The 21,843-nt window shown below is 42.4% G+C and overlaps 1 long non-coding RNA gene across 4 annotated transcripts; it reads left to right on the plus strand.

The window, feature by feature from the left end:
• The first annotated feature begins 210 nt into the window (after window positions 1–210).
• Window positions 211–21,708, plus strand: LOC106021028. 4 transcript variants are annotated; one of them, XR_005877430.1, is made up of 6 exons: window positions 211–2,707; window positions 9,693–9,766; window positions 11,083–11,145; window positions 16,129–16,166; window positions 18,848–18,972; window positions 21,050–21,708. It is a non-coding gene; the product is annotated as an uncharacterized LOC106021028 (long non-coding RNA). The 4 variants fall into 4 exon arrangements; XR_001196388.3 differs by lacking the exon at window positions 21,050–21,708 and adding an exon at window positions 19,234–20,562; XR_005877431.1 differs by lacking the exon at window positions 21,050–21,708 and adding an exon at window positions 19,367–20,562.
• The last annotated feature ends 135 nt before the right edge of the window (window positions 21,709–21,843 follow it).

Raw genomic sequence — 21,843 nt, forward strand, 5'->3', positions numbered from 1 at the left:
TGACTCTGTTGGGAAGTGCTGCTTAGTTGTTCTTTTTAAATATTGTTTATTTTATTGTACTATATGAGCATTTTTTAAAAGATTTATTTATTTATTACATACATATGTGTGTATTCTGCCTGCATACCAGAAGAGGGCACCAGATTGAATTGTAGATGGTTGTGAGCCACCATGTGGTTGCTGGGAATTGAACTCAAGACCTCTGGAAGAGCAGTCAGTGCTCTTAACCTCTGAGCCATCTCTCCAGCCCCCTATATGAGCATTTTGCCTACATGTATGACTGTGCACTGTGTGCTTGTCTAACACCCATGAAGGTCCAAAGAAGGCATCAGATGCCCTGGAACTGGAATTACGGATGGTTTTGAACCACTATGTGAAGCCTGGAAACCGACCCCGTCCTCTATAAGAGCAACAAGAGCTGCTCTTATGGCTCAGAGGTTAAGAGCAGCTCTTAACCTCTGAGCCATCTCTCAAGCCTATTAAAAGTTGTTATTTCGTTGTTTTGTTTGTCATTGATATTCACAGGGATGTAACTTTTTATCATTGTCTTAAACATCTTACTTATAGTTTGTCAATTTTTTAACACTGGGTGTTAAAATTGAGAAGAATGTGGTGTGTGTATTTCTTCTTCTTCCTCTCTCCTCTTTTCTCTCTCTGTCTGTAATCAAAGACGCATTTGTATCTTGATTCTTTAGATATAATAAACCCTCCAGCTACAGGAATACTTCTTTTTTTGTTAAAAAAAATCCTTCTCTGCTGCTACTGTTGTTGTCAGTTTTTGTTCACTTGTTTGAGACAAGAGTCCCTTGTAAACCAGAACTTATTTAGAAAATGGACACCCGACGGTTGAACTCTGACCACCTCGTGCCTGCTGTGGCAGGTGAGTGATCACACTCACATACAACTCATACATGTTACACACAAGCAGGCTGAGTGTGGCGGCTCACACTTGTATTCCATGTGGATCTGATTTACAGTAGCCATGCCTGTGGTTTCAGATGAGTAAGTTTATTAAGCATGCAGCAAGCAAAAGCAAATGAATAAGCAGGAGATGGTTGGAAGCAGCAGACAGAAGGTGAAAGCACCATATATTGTGAACTTATAATATCTAGCAGGAACAACTGGAGTAACCTGGCTGGGAGAGCAAGCAAAAGCAACATAACCAAATCAGGCGCTTGTAACATCTAGCAGAAATGACGAGGGAAGCCCTGCTGAAGTGGGCGGGAGCTCCAGAGCGGGAGCACAGAGTAGAGCAATCTCTGCATAGGTGAGCTTCTACCTTCCTGTTCCCACTGCAGGCATTCCTAAAGCATGTGATAAATAGTAACTTCCGGTGGAAATAGTTTACCTTCCAGATGTTTGCAAAAGTGAAATAGTTTTAATATCCTTAACCACTTGCTGTTGTCCTTTCTCTCTGCCCCAGAGTTAAGGAGTCACCCTGTCCCAGGACAAGGAGATTTGGAGGACATTCAAGGACATATTCAATTCTGAGAGGCAGCCCATCTCTTGTTCCCAGAGTCTGCTTAAGCAAAAACAGCACATAAAAATTTGCCAGTATAGTGCATACTACACTGAGACCAAAAGGTTGCTGAAAGTTCAAGGCCAGCCTAGGCTATGGAGTGACACCTTGTTTCACAAAAGCAAAAACCAAAGTAAAAATAAACAACTAGCAAATGCTGACAAAGATGTGTAGTGGTGGTGGATGACTCTCACACTCTGGAAAGCCGTGTAAACTGCTACAGCCACTGTGAAAACTAGTATGGAAATTCCTCAAGAAACAAACAAGTAAACAAAATCACTGGGGTTGGAGAATGGCTAAGCACTTAAGAGTACAGGCTGTTTTTCTAGAGGATTTAGATTCAATTCTTAGACCCACACGTGGCCCACAAGGGTCTCTGTAACTGCAGTTCCAGGTAACGTAACACCCTCTTCTGGCCTCCTTGGGCATCAATGGTACATAGGCATACACGCAGGCAAAATATCCACATCCCACACATTAAAAAAGGAAACAACAACAAAAACGTATATTCCTATACCACGTCTGGGAATATACCAAAAGGACTATAGCACAATGGAGTTTATGTAGCCACAAAAAAAAAATTATGTCATTTCCAGGGAAATGGGTAGACCTGGAGATGATCGTAAGTGAACTAGAATCAGAAAGACAAATATCACATTTATCTCATCATGGAGCCTTCTTTGTGTGTGTGTATGCACTAGTATGTGTGAATGTGTGTGTGTGTGTGTGATATTAGTTGCTTCTCTGATGCTGTGATAAAATACCATGACTAAAAGCAATTTATAGATGATTGTTTTTGAGTTACCATTCCAGGGGGGAGAGTCCAAAATGACCAAGAAGGTAAGGCATGGTGGGAGAAACAGGAAGCAGACTGCTCATGTCTTCATCTATACACAAGAAGCATACAGAGAGAACAGGAAGTGGGACAAGACTACAAACCCTGAAAGCCCATCCCCAGCAACTTACTTCCTCCACATACACAGTTTTCCTTGTTTGTCAACCTGATTGGATTAGCATCAACTAAGAGAGAAGCTGCTTGTCCATCATGTTCCTGTGACTCTACAGGGATCTTCAAGGCCTTCCATGCCATGACAGCTGCTGGGAGATCGGACTGAGGACTGGTCTACTGCTGAGTTCTTGATCTCTTTGGATAAGACAACCACCACTGGGCTACTCTGACTGTATCATGTAAGCCAATGCAGTAAGATCTTTTTGATATATCTTCATCCTGCTCCCTAGAGAGCCCTGGACCACACATTAGGCTGGCCTCAAGCAGCTTAAGTAGCTGGGGATGACCTTGAGCTTCCAGCATTCCTGCTTTCATCTCCCAAGTATGGAGCAGTTTGTGTAGAACTAGAGTAAGCCAGGGCTCTGTGTGTGGTAGCAAAGTGCTCTACAAACAAAGCTACCCCCTCAGCCTCAAATTTGTATTCTTTAAGGCATACAACCTGTGCTATTTTGTCAGGCTAGATCAAGCAGAGTAATGCACTCCACTTAAGGCTTCACTTAGCTCTTTTCCACGTGTGCTATCAGGGTTTTGTTTTTACTGTTTCTTGTCATGATCTATACACTAAAATAGTATCTCATTGTGTATTCCTGACTGGCATGAAACCTCTGTATAGACCAGGCTGACTTCAACCTTATACAGAACCCCCTCCCCTGCCTCTGCTTCCCAAATGCTGAGATTAAAGGTGTGTAGCACCAGCCGGGCGTTGGTGGTGCACACCTTTAATCCCAGCACTCGGGAGGCAGAGGCAGGTGGATCTCTGTGAGTTCGAGACCAGCCTGGTCTACAGAGCAAGTTCCAGGACAGCCTCCAAAGCCACAGAGAAACCCTGTCTCGAAAAACCAAAAAAAAAAAAAGGTGTGAAGCACCATGCTAGATTTTGTAAAGTTTTGTGTGTGTGTGTATTATTGTGTATGTGTCTTTACACATAGAAAAAACATATCTTATTTATTATAATTGATAATTTGATAATTTATATCTCAAATATTTGTAGGTTTTCTGCTACTGTTGGGGGTGTTTCCTGTTCATATGGCTCTTGTTTCTCTGTGTGCTTTTATATTTGCATGTTGAACATTGATTCATATGAGAATCATTTGAGACCCAGCATGAAGGTGTCTTCCCCCATAGAAAATTTTGGTTCCCTTCCACTAGTCTGGAGGCAACACAAGTCACTTTAATTCTAGTTCAAGTTAAAACTTAGGCTTCCTCAGACTGTGTGGTTATGTGTAACCCCAGCACTCACGGGTCTGAAACAGGATTGTAAGAGATAACTATGGGAACATAATGAGGCTTTATATAAACCTTAGATAAATAAAAAGAAAGCATTGTGTTTCCTTAGATTACTCAGGTGATAGGGACCAGCTTTAATTCACCAGGAACTTGGCTTCACTCTCTGTTCACTCTGAAAAGGTAGCTCGGTTCCAATCCACACGGAAGAAGGTCAGAAGCATCACCAGGTCAGGCTTTGATAACTGATGTTTGCTTTCATAAACAAACAAACTAATAAATAAATAAATAAATGGTTGACATTGTGTTACTTTTGAGACTGCCCAAACCACAGCTCAGTTCTTCAGCTGCTACTTCCCAGCTAACAGATGTTCTGAGAGTTAAACAGGCCTGAGCACATGGTCCCCTCAAGGGTCTGCCTCAGTCCAGAGTTTTGGGAAGTATTTCTTTAGTCTGTTGGTAACTCGCTAGTAAGGTTTAAGATATATTACTATGTCATTGGTTTTTTAATCCTTCCCTCAGTTGCAGGCTCATGTTACCTACCTGCCTAGCATAGTGGAAGGGGAAGTAAGGCAACTCTTGGCACGCTCTCAATCAATGTCTGACTGTAGGAACTGAAATGCTTTACAGGATTAGAGGATGTAGATTCGTGGGTGGGCTGCTTGCCCAGCACACCCAAGCCCTGGTTCAATTCCTAACACTGCATAGAACATGGCAGCTGGAGGATTGGAAGTTCAAGGTCATCCTTGGCTAGAGGGGGAGTTTGGGGCCAATCTGAGTTACGTGAGATTCAATCTCAAAATAAATTCTTTCTTTACTGGAGACCTCATCTTATAATTCTGTCCATATATCATTGTTTGTCCATCTATCATTGTTTGTCTGCCAAGTCCTTATACCCATCTCTTTCAAAATGTTCTGTAAACTTCCTTTTGACCCCTCTCTAGTCCTCTTCTACGTAGTCATTCAAGTCCAGTTTCTCTGTAGGCACTGTGGAGATGACAATAGTTGATGTTCTTTTTCTGACAATGAATACAGTGGCTGTGATGGAACCTATGAAACATCTGGACCCAGGTAGAGATAATATTGAAGAACCCTGAAACAGCACACTTGGTTTTCTTTTTTGTGTTTTGGTTCTGTTTTTGCTGTTTCAGAAAGGGTTCCAATCTATAGCCCACCCTCTCCTAGAACCCTGGCTCACTATGGGCCTAAGCTGGCCTTCCACTCAGCACCACCCTCAGGTTCCAACTCCCAATGCTGGTGTTATAGGAATGAGCCCCCATGTCTCCTAAACAGTTTTTCTCAGTAGCCTCCTGTGCCACAGGCTCCTTCCTCCCAGATGTGCCTCACTAACTGCTCATGGTGGAGCACTAAGCTATGGATGGAAACCTCTAAGATGCCCCTTTCAATTGTTGCTCAAGAATGTCTCACAGTGGCAGACATACTGACTTCCCTGGGCTTTTCTCTCCCTGATCAAGCATCTAGTGATCGACACCCTCTTGAAGTACCTACACCTCAAACTTTCAGGGTCTGAGTCTGAGAGAATCTAAGCTGAAATGATGTTTCAAATAATTTGAACCTAAAATTAGGCTTTTCCATATGGCTCTGCTTCCCCAGTTCCTGTGCAGGAACCCCACCAGTGTGATAGCATTGTTAAACCAGGCCCTGGGGAGGCAAAGAAACTCAGTCATGTCATTCTCACCAGTGGGATTAGTTTCCTTATCAAAGAGGCCTCAGAGAGCTAGTATGGGTTACCAGAAGACACTGATAGTAGGTGTCCTCTGTAAACATGAGGACAGACCATCATTAGACTCGATATCTTCCCATGCCATGACTTTGGACTTTATAGTTTCCAGAACTGGGTTTCTTCCATGTAGACTTCTTGGTATATTCTCTTGGGCTCCTTCACTCCCCAAAGTGAGTGAAACTGATTAGAGGGACTGTCTTAGTAAGGGTTTCTATTGCTGTAAAGAGACACTATGACCACAGCAACTCTTATAAAGGAAAAACATTCAATTGAGCTGGCTTACAGTTTCAGATGTTTAGTTCATTATCCTCATGTGTGACATGGTGGTACACAGGCAGTCATGGTGCTTGAGAAGTAACTGAGTGTCCTATATCTTGGCTTGTAGGTCACAGGAAGTGAACTGAGACACTGGGGGTGGCTTGAGCATATATGAGAACTCAAAGCCCACCTCCACAGTGACACACTTCCTCTAATAAGACCACATCTACTCCATCAAGACCACACCTCCAAATAATGCCACCTCCTTTGGGGGCTATTTTCTTCAAACCACCACAAGGTTCCACCTTAGGAATTTAGCACTATTAGAGCATTATTAAATATTGCTAATGCTAACAATAAGCCTTTATTATAAACACTGCTTTTAATGTTCTTTTTTGTTGCAGGAATCCTGCCTGGGTCCCATTGCCACTTCAGAGCCCCCAAATAACACACAGAGACTCTATTAGTTATAATGCTGCCAGTCAATGTCTAGGGCTTCTAATTGGCTAGCTCTGTCTTCAGTATTAACCCATAGCTACTAAATAAATATATATATATATAATTTTTTAACAAGGTCTTACCATATTGAGAACACCAGACTTATGCACCCTTTCCTCCGGGAAGCACATGACAACTCCCTAATACATTTCTCAGAATCCTCCTTCTCTCCTAGTCCCACCTGTCTTGCTTCTCTATTGGCCAACAGTGTTTTACTCATCAACCAATAAGAGAGACATATTTACAAAATGACATCTCCCTTCACTTTTTTATTTAAATAGGCTAGGATATTGGTGGCAAATTTGTTTGACTCCCTAGCTGATAGCTATTCTTTCCTGGTGCCCTGGCTGCCTTAAACAAAAGACTACCAACCCAAACACACAGCTGGATGGCCTTTGTGTCAGCACTAGCTGCTTGAAATACCCCAGAGACACCTTGAGGAAGCTAGATAGCAACTAAAGCTGCTTGCTGCTGAGGGGCATCTCCAGCTCTAAAAGGCACTATTCCAGCCAAGACTTTCAAACATAAGCTCCAGAGAGCTCTAGATGACCCAGTGGCCATTTTCACACAGGCCAGAAGAGGAGAACTTTTTATAACAGAGTCTTTCATTTGTAAAGACTGAGCTGTGATTGATGTAAGTGTTCATTTGCATGAGGGGCTATGGTATGATTAGTGTAAGCGTAGTCTTTCATTTGTATGAAGTGCTACTTTGGTGTAAATACCCTTGCCACATCCCTTTTATGACTGCATAAGCAGGCTATGCAACTTCCTTTTTGAGCTGTCAAGGAGATAGACAGTTCTTGTGTTGCCTGCCCCAGCCCCAGTTGCAACATTACAGCTAATGAAAGACTTCTCTCACCAGTGATGATTTTGGCCACCATTTTTTATCATCTTCATTCTTGGTACAGCCGGTTGAACTGGTAACATGACCCGAGGAGACCAGAGTACCGGCAGAGATACAACTGCAGTAAAGAGGACAGTGTTGGTAACAGAAATAGTGATGAGAAAGTGTCAACACAGAACAGCAGTGGCAACAGGAGCAATAGTGACTGGAGAGTAGTCGCAAGTTCCAGAAGAGCATATTTTGTGATTTTTGGATAATATAAATTGCCATCCTGAAGAAACTAGTGGAAAATTGGAAATCTAGGTTTGTTTACAGTAGAGTTAAGGCATAAACTTGCTTTTGAGATTATATACTTTTGGGACTGGAGGGACAGCTCAGAAGTTAAGAGCACTGATTGCTCTTCAAGGCTCCCACGATTGATCCCTGGCACCCACATGGTAGATCACAACCATCTGTAACTTCAGTTCCAGGGGACCCAATGACTTCTTCTGTCATATGTTGTTACTGACTGAGCTCAACACAGATCCACACATAACATCTCTAACCCTGATATAGTAAATGGGTTCCAGTTATCACAATCTGTACCTACATTTGTTATGCTTTCTTGGGGGAAAACTCATTTATCTGCTTTTTTTCTTGTTTACTCATCTTTAAAATGAAAGTATATCATTTATTTTTCTTATAGGCAGAAGTAGTGACTTGTGTATCTCAGGCTGACCTTGAACTCACTATGTAACTGAGAATGACCTTGAGCTTCTGGTCATTCTAACTCCATCTCCTGTGTGCTGGGATTAGAGGTATATACCACCATACCCATTTTTTCAGATTATTTTATTTTATGTGTATGAGTGGTTTGCCTGCATGTGTATATGAGCTCCATGTGCATGCCTAGTGCCTGTGGAGGTCAGAAGAGGATGTAGAATCTCCTGGAGCTGAAGTCCAAATGGTTGTGAGCCATTGTGTGGGTTCTGGAAACTGAACTTGGGCAATAAATGCTCTTAGCCACTGACTTATCCCTCCAGGAAACCACTCCCATTTTTTCTCTCTTTCTCTTTTTTTTCCAAAGCAGTTTTTTTCCTGTGTAGCCATGGCTGTCCAGGAACTCAGTCTGTAGCTAAGGCTGGCCTCTAACTCACAGAGATCCTCCTGCCTCTGAGCACTGGGATTAAAGGCATACACCACCATTGCCCAGCTCCTTCCTCCTTTTAGTAGAATAACTTTTAACTTATTCTTTGATAATTTTCTACATGGAAACAATACATCTTGATCATATGGACCTTAAATCCCCCTCCACTCTTCCTAGGAACCCAAACTCTTCCATCCCACTGCCTGGGGCATCTAGAATAAGTCCGCATCTCCATTCACATCTTTTCCTTTTTGTTGTTAGTAATCCACTGTGACCCACTGAGTCCAGTTAGTGCCACCTACTGAAAAGTTGACTGGTCTTATTGACTTGACCTTGAGAAGGAAGTCAAAATATCAGTGAGTTCATGTAGGCATTGGTCATGTCATGTCCCCAAAATGTCATTTCACAATACTTCTCATCCAGTATTATGTTCTTTCTATTTCTCTTCTGAGATGTTCCCTGAGCCTTGTATGAAGGTGTTGATATAGACATAATACCACTTGGTGTTAAGCATTCAATAAATATTTATTTCTCAGCACTTTGACCAGTTATGAGTCTGCATTAGTTGTTGGCAACTGCAGAGAGAAACTTCTTGGGCAATGGTTGAGGGCAGCACTAATCTATGGGTATAAGCACGCATATTTAGAAAGAAGTTTGATAACATGTCACTTAAAATATCAATGGTAGGTTCCTTCTTAGGGCCTATGACCTCTTGACTCATGGGCTTTTGACCAGGTTATAGGACCAGCTCTGACTTTCCTCCTGTGGAGCAGACCTCAAATCCAATCCAAAATTATTTGGTTACATCTGTAACCTTTATGCCACTATTGCACCTGTGAGCACATCTTACCTGGTAGGTCAGTATTTTGGCATGCAGGGTTGGCTACAGATATACCACTGATGTCTTTTCTACTCTAAATGGCTTGCGTAGAACCTCTTGATACTATGAAACCTAATAATCAGGGAGGAAGTTTTCATGTCATTTCCAGCTTGATTCCTCTGTATTACCACCAAGGCAAACAAACTACAGATGATGCCAGCCACTGTCTGTCAAGTCTCTTCAAGCTTCAAGTCTTCCTAGCTAAGTTTCAGACATCATGCAGCAGAGATAAACTGTTCCCACACCTTCCTGTCTAAAACCTTGAAGCACAATACATCCCAGTAGAAATGTATCTATCTTAAGCTATTATACTTTGATGGTATCTTTTAATGCAACAATAGTAACTGAAATAGTTCCCAAGAAAGTCCCAATGCATAGATGTTAAAATAATTTTCCTTTCACCGGGCGGTGGTGGTGCACGCCTTTAATCCCAGCACTCGGGAGGCAGAGGCAGGCAGATCTCTGTGAGTTCGAGGCCAGGCTGGACCGACAGCCTCCAAAACAATACAGAGAAACCCTGTCTCGTAAAACCAAAATAATAATAATAATAATGATAATAATAATTTTCATTTCTCTTTTCTTTCTTCAAGAGCCTCTGAACACCTTAGATGCCACAGGAAGTGTGTGATAATGCTAGGGATCTAAAGGAGAAACAAATCTGAAGGTGAAAAATATTATGTTATCTATATGCCACAGAAAAAAGCAAAGGGGGCAGAGGCCAGTTAGTTAGTCACCCTTGGACAAGCCACTGCAGAATTTATGCCAGGAGGCAGGGACCTAGAGGCAGATCTGGGAGAAAGGTCAGAAAATGATGGGTTATCTAAGTTCACCTTGTAATAATTCAGCAGGGAAAGGCTCCTGGAGTTTGACAACCTTGGTAACAAGATGTACTTGGAAGAGGAAAGAGCCAAGTGTTCTTTAATTCTGAGGCTTGGCCTCTTGAGAGATGGTAGCTTCAATTTTTTGAGGAAATTTGGATTACATGGTCCATTCAAAATTGAATAGCCTATAGATGATCCCTTATCAAAGGTTCACAGTGCATTCTGATGGCAAAGGTTGTTGAGTCCTAGATGATCTAAACCAATGGTTGGTACAAAGCTGCATGTCTTTTAGAGATGACAGAGCTTCCTTTAAATAATGTGTCGGTCAGTTTGCTGATTCTTTCCCAACAGAAAACTAATGTCACATGTAAATGAGGTAGTTGAGAATCTCATAGACCTTTTACAACAGTGTGTGATGGTGAAGGGCACTCATTATTGATGTTGTAGTGCAGGGAGATATTTATACCCCTAAGTCTGGAAACATGATGGGTAGCCACAATTATGGGTAGAGAAAGTGGCAACCTCTATGTTGTTCTGCTCCCAACAGAACACAGCCAGACTATAGAACTCTGTTGGGAGAACTTCAGAAGACCAATTCTATAGTCTTACTCTCCTCTGCCAGAACCATTCTTGACTGAATCCAAAAGGGAAGCCAGAGAATGGGACCCATTGAAGCCCATCACAGAGATCCATATCTAGGACCTGGGATAGAATGGGAAAAAACAGAGATTGGATCTGGAAGAACAAATTTCAGATACCTGGAACAAACCCAGGTGTGTTGGCTCACACCTGTCATCCCAGCACTTTTGAGGCTAGCCTGGGTTACAGAGTAAGACTATGTCTCAAAAACAAAACAAAATAAAACAAAACAACAAAAAAGAGGGGGAAAGGAAGAAATGTCAGAAAATCTCCTGCATATTCGTAATATGCATCAATAAGGATAATAGTCTGATTCTAGCACAGGGTGGACAGGGAAGACCCATGAAGGATAAGGAATAATAGAATATGGGCTTGTTTCCATGATGGCAGAAGAACTTTCAGTAACAGATGAGTCCAATACATAGGCGTGTTTCAAACCTTGCTTTGCATCCTATTTGTGAACATTAGACAAAACAATTTACATAGCTAAGTCCAAATTCAAAACTTGACTTCATTCTAGGTGGGAGGATGATGCTTAAGCAAGTGCTATGGACATGACAACTAATGTCGACAGTAAATATGGGTAAGTCGAATATATATTGTATAATTGAGATCTCTCACTTGACTTTAATGATAAATTCACAGTCACCAAAGATGATGATCTGCAAAGTTAGAGCTACGGTGAGATGGAATGGTGGGCTGTATCTTGGTCACTAATGAAAACCTCTCACTTTGATCCAGATATTCGTAAAAAGTTAGTTGCATCTACCCTTTGCCCATTTCTGGTATGATTACTGTGCTTAAGCTCACTGTATAAGCTGTGACAACGTTTGAATACCAACTACTGTGCTGGAGACTGTTGTGCATACCAGGTCTAAAGGGACGTGGATCTTAGTCACAGTTGTTCCAAGGATAGCGTCCCCCAATGTGTCCTAATTCTCTTCAGATCTGAATGAAATCCAAAAGATTTGAGTCGCTGCTTCCGACTAGTGACCAACGGCAGAGATCCTAGAACAGGGACCAAATGCTCTGAGAGTTTGGCCACCCAGTTTTTGTTTGGGGCCTGGCATGGGTTTCAGTGATACAGTTCCTGCCAAAAGGAATGAAGTCCTGTGTTTAACCTCCAGATCACAGGAACCGGTGTGGTGACTCTTGTCCTTAACCCTAGCGTGTGGTATGTTGAAGCAGGGGAATGGGAAGTTCAAGAGTGTCATCAGCTTCATATGAAGTTGAGGCCTGGTGTGTTGAATGAGTCCCATCTCCCAAACAAAGCAAGCAAACAAACAACAAAAAACCCCAAATCAAAACCAGGAACATTCTAAACAAACAGCTACTGTTAAAACAAAACAAAACACGCTAGGGCTGGCAAGATGGCTCAGTGGGTAAAAGTTCTTGCCTCAAAAATCTGACAACCTGAGTTTAAACCTAAAGCCCATGGTGGAAAGAGAGAACTGACTCCCAGATATTGTCTCGGGCACCCACAAGTGTCCCATTCCATAACACAATACACTAATAATAATCAGTAACGTTTACAAGTTAACACAAATACATAATTACAAAACTCTTCAAGAGGCTTTATTTTAATAAATGGTTCTCTATATCCCACTCTAAAAGAACTCCCGTCTAGGAGTTGTGTCACACTGCAATGTCAATCACTGAGAGTCTGATGCAAGAGAATCACCATGGTTTCAAAGCTAGCTTAGGGCACAGAGTACAAACCTGCGTTAAAAAGCAAATCAAGGGCCGGGTGTTGGTGGCGCATGCCTTTAATGCCAGCACTGGGGAGGTAGAGGCAGGCAGATCTCTGTGAGTTCGAGACCAGCCTGGTCTACAAGAGCTAGTTCCGAGACAGCCTCCAAAGCCACAGAGAAACCCTGTCTCAAAACCAACCAAACAAACAAAAAGCAAAGTAAAACAAAAATAGTAGTAATAGTAATAATTATAATAGCTGGGCATGGTAGTACATGACTAGGAGTTGGAAGCAGAAGGATCAATGAGGCTGGTCTATATGAGCACATGCGTGTACATACACACACACATACAGACACACACTGCAAGATGTCTCTGGCTCGGTGAATAAAAGTCCTTGCTTCAAAAACCTGATGACGTGAGTTTGATCCTAAGAACCTACAGTTAAAGGAAGGAAACACTCTCCAGAATTGTCCTCTAACTTCCATAAGATAAATAAAAGTTTAAATAATACAAAAAAAGGACTTTCTTGCTGGGTGGTGGTGGCACATACCTTTAATCTCAGTACTCAGGGCAGGGCACAGGGGAGGCAGGTAGCCCAGAGGCAGATAGATCTCCTAGTTTGAGGCCAGCCTGGCCTACAGAGCTCCAGGACAGTCAAGGACATACAGATAAACTCTGTCCCAAAAAAAAAAAAACAAAACAAAGAAAGGACTCTCGAAAAACACAAAAGAATGAACAAGCTTTTGAGTACTATACTTCTTTTTTTTTTTTTTTTTTTTTGGTTTTTTTGAGACAGGGTTTCTCTGTATTGTTTTGGAGGCTGTCGGTCCAGCCTGGCCTTGAACTCACAGAGATCTGCCTGCCTCTACCTCCCCAGTGCTGGCATTAAAGGCGTGCGCCACTAACGCCCGGCTGGTACTACCCTTCTTTTGAAGACCAATTAACTGAATCATCTGTCCCATCCCAATATTCATCTCATCCATCATGTCCTTATCCTTCCTTTTAATGGGGTCAACACAAATATTTGTCAGAATGAAGAATGTTTTCCCCCATAGTACTGATCTCACAAAATCCTCATCAGGAAATCACTATTTCTAAGGTCTAAGATGACAGATATTTTTGAAGTGTGGGCAAATGACTGAAGAAGAATTCGTTCATGCCAGGGCAGGCCAAGTGGCACAGATACTGAGGAGAAAACAAGAAAGGATTGTGAGGACCAAGCCAGTCTGGCCTCCACAGCAGTGTCCTGTCAGAAAAGGAAGGAAAATGGGAGGGAGGGAGGGAGGGAGGGAGGGAGGGAGGGAGGGAGGGAGGGAGGGAGGGAGGGAGGGAGACTTGCTGGCTCATAAACTTAACATTTGGGAAACTGAGAAATTAAGATTATGGTGAATTCAAGCCCAGGATGGGCTACAAAGTGAGACCCTACTTAAAAAACCAACCAACTAGGGAGGGAAACGGAGAGGGACCTGGAACTGACTTGTGAAACAACCTTGTTTCTAAATTAAATTTAAATTTAAAAATAAATAATAAAAAAAGAAAAAACCAACCAACCAAACAACAACAAAAAACAAAAACAGACAAAAAACAAGGAAGGAAGGAAGAGAGGGAGGTGACCTATGCAGCAAAATAGATCAGAAAATTTCCTTGGAAAAGGGTTCCATCTTGATGGCATCTCTGCTCTTCTGGATGGGGAAACACAGGGAAAGAGAAAATAAGCTGTTTTGATCTACTATGTGTTCATATAGTCCTTGAGATCAAACTCTAGAACATGCTGAGTACTAGTCTCCAAACCCATATCTGCCAGGATACAATCTATAAACTCTCTCTTAAGCTTTGTCATCTGGTTCTGTCCCCTCTTCCTTCTTGCTTTATTGCCTCATTTTACAAAAACACATTTTAAGGTAAACATTCTGTGAAAGTGATTTTCAACCTTCTTAACATTGAAATCTTTAATACAGTTCCTTGTGCTATGGTGACCCCCTGCCATAAAATTATTTCATTGCTACTTCATAACTGTAATTTTGCTACTGTTATGAATCATAATATAAATATTTGTGTTTTCCAGATGGTCTTAGGCCAACCCTGTGAAAGGGTTGTTTGACACCTCAAAGGGGTCATAAACCACAGGTTGAGAACTACTGTTCTAGGAGGGTCATAAACATTATAGTTGTTTGGAAAAGACAAATATCATTGGAGAAAAAAGAAAAAGCCTGCTCTTCATTGGATTGCCAGGGTTGAGATACTTGAGAGACTGGAGAGGTAACCCAGCCATTGAGAGCACTTTCTGCTCTTGCAGAGGACCTAGGTTCAGTTACCAGCACCCACATAGCAGCTTATAACCATCTGTAATTCCAGTTTCTGGGGATCTGATGCTGTCTTCTGGTCTCCAAAGAAAATTGGTTGAGGAGCAGTGAGTTGGCTCTGTGGATAAAGGTGCTTGCCACTAAGCCTGAGGACCTACTTGCATGGTAGAAGGAAAAAACTGACTCCAGCAAATTGTCTTCTGACTTCCCCATGCATACCATGGCATATACATGCCCACAAACTTAATAAACAAAATAAAATTAAAGAAGTAAGCTGGATAAATGCTACTCTCAGCCTTTTTTAAAATTTAATTTACTCATTTGTTTTATATCCTGGCTGTGGTTTCCCCTCCTTCCTATCCTTCTATCCCTCCTCCCACCTCTCCTTACAACTCCCCCAGAATCCACTCCTCCTATTTCTGTTCAGAAAGGGGCAGGTCTCTCATAGGTGTCAACAAAGCGTGACATATCAGGTTGAGGTAGGACTAAGCTCCTTCCCTTATATTAAGACTTGCTAAGACAACTCAGTATGAGGAATAGGTTCCCAAAAAGCTGCCAAAGCATCAGGGACAAGTCTGCTCCCACTGCTAGGAGTCCCTCAAGAAGTCATACAAGTGTCTCCCATATGTAGAGGGTGTAAGTCAGTCCATTTTGGGCTCCTTAGCTGTCAATCCAGTGTCTGTGAGCTCCTGTGAGCCCAGGTTAGTTGTCTCTGTGGGTTCCCTTGTGATGACCTTGATACCCCTGGCTTGTACAATCCTTCCTCCCTCTCTTCAACAGGATTCCTGAGCTCAGCCCAGTGCTTGGCTGTAGATCTCTGCATCTGCTTCCATCAGGTACTGAATGAAGGCTCTCTGATGATAATTAGGGTAATCACCAATCTGATTACAGGAGAAGACCAGTTCAGACTACCTATCCACTATCACTAGGAGTCTTGGCTGGGGACATCCTTGTAGATTCGAAGGTGTTTCCCTTGCACCAGGTTTCTACCTGACCCTGAAATGCCACCCCATCAAGACATCTCTTTCGTAGCTCTCCCCCTCTATCCTGCCCCCCACCCAACCCCTCATGTTCCTGTCTCCACCTGCCCTTAGTTTACCAGGAGATCTCTTTTATTTCCCCTTCCCAGGAAAATCCATGTGTCCCTGTTTGGGTCCTCCTTGTTACCTAGCCTCTCTGGGACTGTGGATTGTAGCATGGTTATCCTTTACAACTAATATCTTATTATGAGTGAGTACATATCATGTTTGTCTTTCTGGGTCTGTTATCTCACTCAGGATTTTTTTTCTAGTTCCATCCATTTGTCTGCAAATTTCCTGACACCATTGCTTTAAATAGCTGAGTAATGTCCCATTGTGTGAGTGTACCACATTTTCTTTATCCACTCTTCAGTTGAGGGACATCTAGGTTGTTTCCAGGTTCTGGCTATTATGAATAATGCTGCTATGAACACAGTTGAATAAATGTCCCTGTGGTATGATTGAGCATCCAAAATAAGTATAGCTGGGTCTTAAGGTAGATTGATTCCCTGTTTTTTTAAGAAACCACCATATTGAGTTTTCTCTTTGCAGTAAACAGGTGAATGAAGAGACTGTGGCTTTCCAACATGGTGAGTGATGGTTGATGACTCAGCTCTAAACAAGATAGTTATACTGCTCCCTGTAAGGTTCAGCGAGCATCAAGACAGAGGGTGTGGAAGAATGTTAGTGTCAGCAAAATGCAGTCTTCTGGGCATGACAGCCATTGAAAACATGACCTAACATCAGCTGACATTATCTGCACTGGGCCTGCACAGGAGTCACCCTGGCAACCGTCAGCCACAGGTGGGGCTAGAGTTCTGGCACCTTGCCCCTTACTGCTGAACAACAGGCCACTGTAGGTTCTGGGAGAGGAGGAATCATTGCACTTGGCTCTGTACACACTGTGGAGCCTACTAAGCTCCAGTGGATAGTTCCTTATCCATGGTCACACAGACATCCCTGGTAAGATGCAGAAAGTCATAAGACAACACAGAATGACACAACTTTAGGAACAGGATTTGGAAAGGGGAAGGGGTGGTAGAGATGGGAGGGAGGTAAAATAGTTGCAGAGAATAATTAGAATGCATTATATAAATGTATGAAATTGTCAATGTAATTAATAAAAAAAAAAGGAATTGGGTAGGAAAACTGGTATGATTCCGGCATCTTGCTATGGTTGTTGTGTTTCTTAGTAAAAAAAAAAAATGTCTGCCGAAGCAAAACATGATGTCAGATGCCTGAAATCCCAGCACTCAGGAGCTGGAAACAGGACTGATCGAAAGTTTAGGGCTAACCTGGGTTACCTACTAAGACTCTGTCCAAAATAATAAATAAATGAAATTAAAAAGCCTTCTATCTTTTAGTACTTCCATATGCCAGAACACTAGCTACTGTTGCCACACCAAAACAACTCCTAAAACAACCACTATTTTATTGTGATTATGCAGCCCACTGGTCAGGAGATTGCAAAGAGCACAGAAGGGCAGTTTACCCCTACTGCATGGTGCCTGGGTCTCATCTGAGAAGCCTCAAACAGCATCCACTAACAAACATCACCTAAGAATCCTCTGCCCTGATAGTAGGGCTTTCCGGCTGTTGGCTAAGAACTCTGCTGGCCAGGACAGCAGGGTGCAGCATCCTTGGACTTCTTCACAAGACATGAGATGCTGGGATAGGGAATGACTTTCTCCAGAGAACCTGAAGAAAGGAATGATTCTTTATTTTGTGGCCTTAGAAGTCAGATCATGTCTCTTCCACTATGGTCATAGCCCACTCACTTCAGGGAGGCAGAATCCCTTGACACCCATGGATGGGAGAAGTGCCAGTTACTTCTAAGATAAGGAAGGAGGCAGGTGTTACTGTGCCTGCTGTGGGGAACTGCAAGGTGAGGAGCATCATTGGGTATAAAATACATTTATATTTTTCTCAAGCGCTGTAAGTGTTTGAATAAGTTTAAAACAGATCCTTTTTTTCTCTGTACCCCACGAGAGTATAAAGCAATCCTTTGTTAATATAGAACCAGCCCAGAAAAGTAAGGATTGTTGCTAATACACCTCAATAACCATGTGTTCTCATTGGATCCAAGAATTTGCTTAATTCAAGGAAAATGGAGTTAAGACTTGAATGAGAGAGGAGGCTTGCTCAAGCTAACAGCAGTGAGGCTTAGGAGAAAACCAACTATCAATGAAGGAGGGAGTGCATGAAGAATCTGCTAACAATAGCCACCCTGGATCTGATGTTGCCCTAACACATGCTTTCCCCTCCCAGAACCAAAGTTTCTGTTCAAACGGATTATTTTTCTCAGTTTTGCACCAGCCCAAAGACATTTCTCAGCCTTATACTGTCCTTCTCTTTCTTCTGCTCTGTGTTTATCTAAGTTCTTAACTTCAAAAGACCAAGTCCTGCTGGTAAACTATTCAAATGCTCTTCCTCCACACTGTGCCTCCTGCAAATGTCTACAGTCACAGGATCCTGTCTCTCAGGCAATGTAAGGTGTTCCTTCACTCCTCTCCTGCACTGTGCCTCCTGCAAATGTCTGTGATCAGAGGACCCAGTCTCCCTCAGATAATGGAAGGTGTTCCTTCACTTCACCTGTGAATGAGTAGACCGAGAGAGGTCTGCCTTCATAGTTTGGAGTGTCCATGTTGTCAGCAGAATGACCCTAATAGCAATATGGTAGGCAGAAATATACCCCCACAAACACCCCATAGAGACATCTCAGGGACTTAGGTCCTCTGTGTGACAAAAGAGACTTTGTAGGGGTGATAAGTGAGTGACAGAGGCACAGATGAACCTAGATTCTCTTTGTGGGGTCGAAGTAAAGTGACAAGAGGCACCATGAGAGGGAGGCACAGCCTGTCTTGATGGCTCCTGCCTGTAATCTCACAATTTGGGAGCTAGGGCAGGAGAATTGCCACAAGTTCAAAGCTAGCCTGAACTCCTATATAGTAAATTCAAGGCCAGCTTGGACTACAGTTTGAGACTGTCTCAAAAGACATTAACAAAACCAAAAGCTGCCAAGGCAAAGATGGCAGCTTTGTGCAGTTGGTCACCTTTGAATCCTCAAGGCAAGATAAGGTGAGGACCCCATATAAGTAGGAACTGACTTGACCCCCACACATACCAACTTCTTGCTAGACAGATGAGGTCACATTCTTGGTCCACTTGACACTACCTTTGCGTAGTTGGATGCCTGCTGCTACCTATTTATCTATAGGTTAGACATGTAGGTTACAAGGTGTTTATTCTTTCAAAACATCCAATGTTTAAGGAGTTCCTGTATCTTTTCCGGAGAGAAGCTTGATGGTGCTTTGAAGATTCCTGGAAAGCTGACTGGAAGTTGGGGACATGCTTCCTGTGTGTACTGAAGGAACTGGACTGCATCTTTACAGACAGGTAGGAGAAGCAGCTGGCCTCCTTGGGCTTCTTCTTTCAGTAACTGGGAGATTTGAACTTGGTTTGGCTTTGGAATGAGGAGATGGTAACTTTCTTCTAGGACTATGTAGAGCTCGTTTCTTAAGGACAGCACAGACTGTCAACGCTGCTCATTGTTGGAGTACTGGGGCTCCAGCTCCGGCTCCTGCTATTTTTTTGGGGGGGGAGACCAATCAAATCAAGTGTTTATTGAGTGTCTGTTATGTGCTAAATATTGTTCAGGTTACTCGGGACACATCAGAGAATAAAACAAGGAGCCCTGCCCCCGAGGAACGTACAGTCTGTCTTGTATTACCACTTCACCTGCGTACTGCTTGTGACCTTGGGCAAGTCACTGCACCTTTCTGCCCAACAGGATAAAAAGAGGCTGGGCTCAGTAGCCACTGAGCAGGTGTACTGCAGATGCGGACCCTGACCCACCAGACAGCAGAGAGGGCTGGAGGTGGACTTTTAATAACCAGGTACAATCAGAAGGGAGAGGAGGATTACACAAGCTGCTGCTGCTGCTGCTTGGTGGTGGCCTTGTTGGCCAGGTCCTTGGCCTTCTCTGTAGCTGCCAGCACTGTCTCCTTTGCTTTTCCTTTGGCCTCTTTGGCTGTCTCAACAAGCTGGCTCCTGCTTTTATGAATTGCCTTAGGAATTTTTTTCTGTAACACTAGAGAGTTTCATGTTTTTATAACATTTTATTTTGTATGCACATATGTATGTTATGTAACTACACACACCACAGCAGGTTTTTCTTCCTCCATGTGGGGGCCTGGGGATCAAACTCAGGCCATCAGGCAATAGGCACCCTTACTTGCTAAACCATCTTGATGGCCTTGGATGTATACTTTCTTCTAATCCTTTTTAAAGATCCCTCCATCTTGGAGCTCAGGGGAGGTGTTATTCCAAATGGAGCACACATATCTAAAGATTCAAAGCCAGAAAACACAAATGAGAGAAAACATGTAGCGTTGTCCTTCTGGGTATGGGTTACCTCACTCAGGATTGTTTCCAGCTCCATCTGTTTACCTACAAATTTCATAACCGCTTTTTTTTCTCAACAGCTGAATAATATTGTATAAGTGTTCCACATTTTCAGTATCGGTTCATCAGTTGATGGATATCCAGGTTGTTTTCATTTCCCGGCTATTGTGAATAGAGCAGCTATAAACACGAATGAACAAGTTTCTCTGTGTAGGATATAGAGTTCTTTGGGTATATGCCCAAGAGGGGCTTGGCTGGATCATGTAGCAGATCCATTTACGCTTTCTGAGGAAACTCCACATCAATTTCCACAGTGGCTGTACCAGTTTGTACTCCTATCAACAGTGAATAAGTATTCCTCTCTCCCAGTATCCTTGCCAACATCTATCATCCTCTGTTGTTTCTGTTGTTGTTTTAATCTTAGTGAGTCTGAATGGGGAAATCTCACTGTAGTTTTAATTTGCATTTCCCTACTTGCTAAAGGTGTTGAGCATATTAAAACAGGTTTCTCAGTCATTCGTATTTCATCTTTTAAGAATTCTCTGTTCCCTGTCTCGTTTTTAAATTGGGATGCTTGTTTTCTTGATTATTTATTTATTTATTGGTTTTTTTTTTTTTTTTGGTTTTTCGAGACAGGGTTTATCTGTGGCTTTGGAGGCTGTCCTGGAACTCACTTGGTAGTCCAGGCTGGTCTCGAACTCACAGAGATCCGCCTGCCTCTGCCTCCCGAGTGCTGGGATTAAAAGGCGCGCGCCACCAACGCCCGGCTTGATTTTTTTTTTTTTTTTTTTTTTTTTGGTTTTATGAGACAGGGTTTCTCTGTTTGGGAGGCTGTCGGTCCAGCCTGGCCTCGAACTCACAGAGATCCGCCAGGCTTGATTTTTTTAAAGAGTGTTTTTTGCTTGTTTTTTTCTAGATATTTCAAAATTGTATAAGATTCTCAAATAATTAATAAAATATTTTAATGGAATGAATTAATTTTTCAAATTGGTGTTAAGAACGTAAATAAGATTCCCTTTCACTTAAAATATATTTATTATAAGTTTTGCTTTGTTTTATTTTGAGACAGGTTCTCGGCATTGCTGTGTCTGTCCTGGAACTCACTATATAGACGAGGCTGTCCTGGAACTTACAGAGATCCTGTCTCTGCCTCCTGAGTACTGGAGTACTGGGACTAAAAGTGTGTACCACCATGCTCAACTTATTACAAGATTCCTAATAATAGCTTTCTTATGGAATACTTTTAAAAAGATTTATTTCTCCTAAATTGTTTAGGAAATTACTTCTGATAGCATAAAGTTCATGTGTCCATCGACATCATCTAGAAAGCAAAGTTAAATGATTGGCAATGTTATTATTTGGTTACTATAACTTTTATCTCTATGGGTATTTGCCTGAATGTATGCCAGTGTTCCATATGCCTGAAGTGTCCATGGACGCCAGAAGAGGCCAATGGATCCCTTGGACTAGACTTATAGACGACTGTGATCCAGCATGGGGGTACTAGGGATAGAACCCAGGTCCTTTGGAAGAGCAGCTGGTGCTCCTAACTCTGAGCCATCTTGCTAGGCCCTATTGTTGCTATTATAAATCATATAGTGTGTAATGGGTTTTTTTTGTCGTTTTTTTGGGTTTTCAAGACAGGGTTTCTATGTATTGTTTTGGAGCCTGTCCTGGAACTCCCTAGGTAGACCAGGCTGGTCTTGAACTCACAGAGATCCGACTGGCTCTGCCTCCCCAATGCTGAGATTAAAGGCATGTGCCACCAACGCCTGGCTGTGTGTAATGTTTTATATAATATATTCTTGAAGGTTCTCACGATTGCTGTTGAATATCGTCATTCCACTAAAGGCTACCAAGGTA

Source organism: Mesocricetus auratus, unplaced genomic scaffold, assembly GCF_017639785.1.
Source record: "Mesocricetus auratus isolate SY011 unplaced genomic scaffold, BCM_Maur_2.0 Super-Scaffold_100004, whole genome shotgun sequence".
Classification (NCBI taxonomy): domain Eukaryota; kingdom Metazoa; phylum Chordata; class Mammalia; order Rodentia; family Cricetidae; genus Mesocricetus; species Mesocricetus auratus.